Source organism: Canis aureus, chromosome X (assembly GCF_053574225.1).
Source record: "Canis aureus isolate CA01 chromosome X, VMU_Caureus_v.1.0, whole genome shotgun sequence".
Lineage (NCBI taxonomy): Eukaryota > Metazoa > Chordata > Mammalia > Carnivora > Canidae > Canis > Canis aureus.
Genome location: NC_135649.1, coordinates 109,174,947 through 109,180,946, shown reverse-complemented (window position 1 = coordinate 109,180,946; position 6,000 = coordinate 109,174,947). Strand labels below are relative to the sequence as shown.

Genomic DNA, 6,000 nt, shown 5'->3' with positions numbered 1-6,000 from the left:
CTACTCCAAAAAATTCTAATTCAATTAGTCTAGGGTGGGGCCATGCCATTAGTATTTTTGAAATGCTCCCCAGGTGATTTCACTCCACAGCCAGAGTTGAGAATCTCTGTCCTAATGTAACTTTTAGTGTTTTATTGGTACTCCAAGAAATCTACTAAATATATTAACCTCCTAAGATGGATGATAATGAATAGGAAAATTTGTAAAGTTCTTAAAGATATTTAAAGGAAAACAACATAATAATTATATGTTGTTAAAGTTTTTTTGGCAGGGGCTCCAAATGTTTTATAATTAAAAAAAAAAAACTACGCAGTGCCTAATGGAGCAAAAGCTAATTAAATGTAATAATGCCTTGAAGCTGAAGACTCAAAAATAGTATGGCTTGTTTTTCTTTTGGAAGTTCAGGATTGTCCATGATGAGAAATCGGCGCGTCCAGTTATTTGTCAGGCTGAGAAAGACATCACGTGCCTTCTACAGTAAAATCCCACTGATGTGTTTTAGTTAAGATGGGAGTCAAAATGTATCCCTTTCTGAGCAACTTATTTCTCAGGAGCACAAATTAAAATCATAAATAAGATTGTAAGGGGAGATCTCTAAAATATTTAAGCAAATAAGCTTCCCCCAAGGGATTGATTTCAGAGGAATTAATTAGGCTTATTAGAATGGCATAATTATCTAATCACTGAAACGGGTCCCTGGAGATCTCTTGTACTTTTTAGCTTAGATTTAATCATTGCATTTAAAATAATACAGATCTTTTTCTCTTTTAATCAGGACTTCCTCGGTTGTAAATAACAAATCCAATTAAGCTAAAGTTAAGGAGAATAGGAATTTATTGGTCAAATAACCAAAAAGTCCATAGACAGACTTCAGACAAGGCTTGACTTAGGGGCTCAAACAATGTCATTGGAAATTGGGTCTTAACTCTTTCCATCTCTCTTCTGATTTCCCTTCAAGTAGGTTCCGTTCTCAGGTGACTGTCTCCTCTTGGTAGCAAGATGGCTGCCAGGATCTCTAGGCTTTCATACATCTGGTCAGCAACTCCAGAACATCCCTCTGTCCCAAGAACTCCAACAAAAATTATGGAATTGGAGCGCCTAACTGGCTCAGTCAGTGGAGTAAACATCTCTTGATCTTGGGGTTGTGAATTCAAGTGCCCTGTGGGGTGTAGAGAGGTATATTTTAAAAATAAAATCTTAAAATCTTAAAAAGAATATTGTGGTGTTGAATCTTACTGGCTTAGATTGGCCTAACTTTGGTCATGTGCCTCTCCTTGAACCAATATCCATATTCAGTGGGACACATTACTCTCATTGGTCAGGCTTGTGTTATAGGTACATTCCTGGAACTGGAGTGGGGCCAGCTGTACCTGAATTACATGACTGAGGTTGAGGTAGAGGGTGGTTACCCAAAGAGAGTCAGATTGCTTTCAGAAGATTTAGGGATGGCTACCGAGCAAGGAAAAACAGAGGTTCACTACAATTCAGAAAAACTATTTCAAATGAAGCTCCCCCACCGCTCTTTCTTCCAATTTCCCATTTAGCCATAACCAATGAGGTTTTATGATGTCTTAGAAAGTATTTCGTTATTCAAAATCTGAACATATTGTCTATAACCTTTTGGTATAGTGAATAAACACCCTCTGGTAAGAGCTGGGTGCTTAAGTAATAAATGCTGTAGGGGTTGTGCTATATCAAGCCATTAGTATAGTCCGTATATTCTTTTTTTTTTTTTTTTTTTTTTTTTTTTTTTTTTTTTTTTTTTTGCTTTGACCCGAGCAAAATTTGTTTGGTATGAGAAATGCAAGTTTTTAAAAAATAGAATAACATGGCCGAAGACACTGTTCTCCAAACACTCTTTAGCCACAGAGACAAAAAACCTTATGTCCAAGGTTCCCTTGAGACCAAAGCAGATGTCTTGAGATTACGTGCAAACCTGAAGGAGGAGCCCTCCAGAAAGAATGGCGCTATGGATATGCACTCCCTCGGAAACAACATCAGCTTCCACTGTTCCGAAGTGGACTGTTAGAAGTGAGCTAGTGACCGGTACTGAAAGAGTTCATGGTTTGTATTTTGTTAGTCCCGGTTGTCATGGCAACCAACGGGTTCTACATAAAGCCTGAAGCCAGCGGACTTGTAATGGAATACATTCCTCCGAGTGAGTCAAAGCCTTGTTGAAAAGGAAGCAATCACACTGCTGTGGAAATAAATTATGAACTGCTCAGGATTGAAATAAGCAACTTTTTTTGGAATCACATTTCCCCCTCCTCCCACATACTTTTGATGATAAGTAACTTGGCCAGGCTTGGTTTCGGAGGGGACTGCCTATCACATCTCCGAGGAGAGGCGTGGTAATATGTGGCCTGCCCACCTCACAAGGTTTCAGTGAGCATCAGATGAGAGAGTGTGTGTGAGAAGGTGCTAGGAAAACTGCAGTGGGCTGCACCAGTATGGCTTGTGCTGTGGATTAAGAGTTCTTAACATTCAGAAATGGAAGTTGCAGATATTATTTTAATCCACCCTGACCCATTAGAGATTACTTCCTATGACACACGTACTAATATTTTGTTCAGTCTGAAAACCCAAGTGATGAAACTTCCGCTATTCCCCCGGGGCACCCTACTCCACCACAGAGCCAAAAAGTTTATACTGGTAGAATATAGTGTGGGGTTTTTTTTTAAGATTTTATTTATTTATTCATGAGAGACACAGGCAGAGGGAGAAGCAGGCTCCACGCGGGGAGTCCGACGTGGGACTCGATCCCGGGACCCCAGGATCACGCCCTGGGCCAAAGGCGGCGCTCAACCGCTGAGCCACCCGGGCTGCCCGAATATAGTGTTTAATAGCTTGGACTTTGGAGCCAGACAGACGTGGATTCAAATCCCAGCTCTGCTGCTTTGTAGTTACAGAGGCTTGGGCATGTTACTTAAAGTCTTTGCCTGCCAGAAGCTCATCCAGGAAATGGAGGTAATGGTACCTACTTTATAGAGCTGTGAGAGAGAATCACTATGCCGATGTTAATGAAAGCACCTAGCAATGTCGGGCGCAGAGTAAGGGGGCAACTAAGTTGGGGATTATCGTCATTAGCTTCATTCTGGTTGGGGCATGAGCATCTTTACTTTCTTGCTAATCCTGGTCAGAATTGTTTCTACCACATTAAATTCTTTTTTCCTCTTGGTTTGCTCTGGTGCTTTCAAAGGCTACTTCAATACTTTCTATTTTAATCCCTACCTTTCGTTATCATCTCATCGATGAGGATAAATCCCTGATTGGTTTATCTTCAAAAAGTAGATGTCATAATGAAGCCTGTTAGCGTTTTTTAGTTATATATCATGCAGTATTATTACTGGCCTTGCCGACATGTGTTGACCCCAACTCACCACCATATTCGCATGGGCCCTCATTGGCTCTGAAATGAGAACTGTTCTTAAAGCATCAGTGGAACAGCCTACTTCTGGCGGCCTTCATAGCAGGGAGTCAGCCATGACAGCCACACACTCCCCCATACCCTCACCTGGCAGGGAGCTGGGCTTGGATGGTCCACAAAGCCAAGTTGCACAACTTTGGCAGGGAGCTTCATCCACTATTTATCCATCCCTTGGACAACTTTGTTAAATTCCTGCAGCTTGGGCCTATCTGAGCTCTTCATCATTTTAGCGTTGTCAGCCTAAGCAGACCATTTTCTGCTTCTAGGAACATTCCTTTGGAGAAGAGTAGAAATTTCAATAAACTCTCAAGCGCTCTTCAAACTCCTGAATTGGTGAGGCCCTTGAGCCGATTCTTGTAATTCACTCAGAAGAATGGTATTTGGAGCTACAAGTTTGCATAGGATCAGTTTTTCCAAGAAATGTAGTTTTTCTTTTGGATAATTAATTTGGAGAAGTTGGCATTTCCTTCTACCTGGCCACATTTGTTTTCTCCATCTTCTTGGAGAATGACCTTAAAATAGTTTCTCTATCTTCATCCTTCCAGCACTCTTGTCTCTGCTCTTCCAACATCTTCATTAATTTTAATACCAGGCTGAGTTTTCTTTGCCATGAAAGGCTTTTAGCTTCTCTGATAGCTCTTTGATTCCTCCTGAACCTGCTTCTCCAGCACAGAATAAGATTTAACAAAAGAGCTTTTTTACAAGCATGCCATGTCCCTCAGTGACAAGCATTATAAGTAAGACAATCTTGGCCTCTTCTTTCCCCAGCAAACCTCTGTGGTTGTTGATTGTCCATGCCCAGAATAGATTTTTTCCTCCTCACTCCAAGACACCTTGAAGACCTCATGTTCAGGCCAGAACTATTTTGGGTGGAAAGGAGACAGGACATTTGAGACCTTTTTGTCTGGTTAAATCCTTCCCAAATAGCCCAAGATTTTCATCTCTTCTTTGCAATTGCTAATGGTTAAGATGATAATTCCACTACCCTTGCCGTGGGTACTCTGAACCTCAGGCCACTTCCTTTTGGGCTGTGCATCTCTTTAGTTAGAACCACAATCTGAAGGGAAACTGCTTTTGATTAGAGAGGCAATTAAAAATAAAGCTCCATGTGTGCCAAAACTATTTTGTTCCATCTGACCAATTAGCCTGGTTTCTATTTTGAAAAACATCGATTACACACCAAAAAAAATGCAATAAACTTGCCATTTTCAAAACTCCACAAATTCTAAGGCAATGATATTTAATGAGTGATTTATAGTAATACCGGTAAACTGGGGTACCTAACTTCACTGGAGTGTGGTTTTTAAATTGCTAAGTTATAAAGATTATTTGACACCCATTTCCTTGCTAATAGAGCTATAATTTGAAAGCAGAGAAGGGTTTCGCAGCCTCAGCACTATCGACATTTGGGGTTGGATCATTCTTTGTTGTGGAGGCTGTCTTGTGCACTGTAGGATGTTGAGCAGCATCCCTGGTGTCTACCCACTCAATGCCAGGAGAATCCTCACTCCTGTGCTGATAGACAGAACTGTCTCCAGACACTTCCAAGGGTCCCCTGAGGGGCACAATTGCCCCTGGTTGAGAACCGCTTGTGTAGAGGACACGGTGAAACACTTTTTCCCTTGTTTGCTTTTCTGGACTATGAAAATGGCAGAGGCCAATGAAAAATAAGAACACATTAGGTCTTAGAATGTACTATTTTGATTCTATTATTATAAAATCCTTAACTTTTCTCAATTGTGATTTTTAGAAAAACAATTAAACTTCCAAATATAGCTACGATAAATAAACATTGGTCCCTGGTGTGTCTCACCTCTCTGCTAATGGGTCAACAAGAACAGGACTTTTCACGAGGTGTTCCAAGAGTTTGCAGGGCCCCCTCTCTGGCCTCGTTCACCGAGAGCCAGGGTAAAACTACTCATTAGCAAAGTGACTAATGCATAGGCCTATTAGTTGAAATAGTCAGCAAGGGGAAAAAGGAGAGTAATGTTTCCTGTGTACTGTTTTCTCTTTTAAAGCAGAATATGTGGTAGTCTAATGAGTGGCCACATCCAAGTTGGTCTTACAAATTGGTAAGTTTCGTCTTTGCTGTCCATCCAGTACTTGCTTCCGGACTAGTCAGGATTTTCAAAGACCCTGAAATAAAAGGAAAATGTTGGTGTCCCAGGCATTCTCCGCTCTAGTAAACTGCTGTCTCTCTGCCCCAGCCCCACCTTTCCTTCCACCCCCCCACCCTTGCTTCTTCCTGACTTGGGCTTGATTCCAATTCTGAAGAGGTGTCAGGAAGAGTGGCCCCTGAAGGCAGGGAAGCAGATATGAATTAGACTCACCTGGAGAGCTCTTCCTCCCACACAGGCCCACCAACCAGTCCCACCCACTCCCCACCCACTCCCCACCCAGCTCCCACCGACAGGGCCCTGACTGGAAACAAAAGCCACACTCTGTTAGGAGAAAATGAGGCGATTAAGGAAGGCACACTTTGCAGAGGTGTGGTCAGGGTCTAGGGAAATCGCAGGGAGAGTGCACTACAGCAGAATGAGTAACAGCAGGGAGCCGGTACCGGTACCGCCGGG

General features: G+C 42.0%; 1 long non-coding RNA gene across 1 annotated transcript; it reads right to left on the bottom strand.

Moving 5' to 3' along the window:
• Positions 1-816: 816 nt before the first annotated feature.
• LOC144308102 (uncharacterized) lies at positions 817-2,079 on the bottom strand. The gene is made up of 2 exons (XR_013374743.1): positions 1,937-2,079; positions 817-1,159 (listed from the first exon to the last, which is right to left on the bottom strand). It is a non-coding gene; the product is annotated as an uncharacterized LOC144308102 (long non-coding RNA).
• Positions 2,080-6,000: the final 3,921 nt, after the last annotated feature.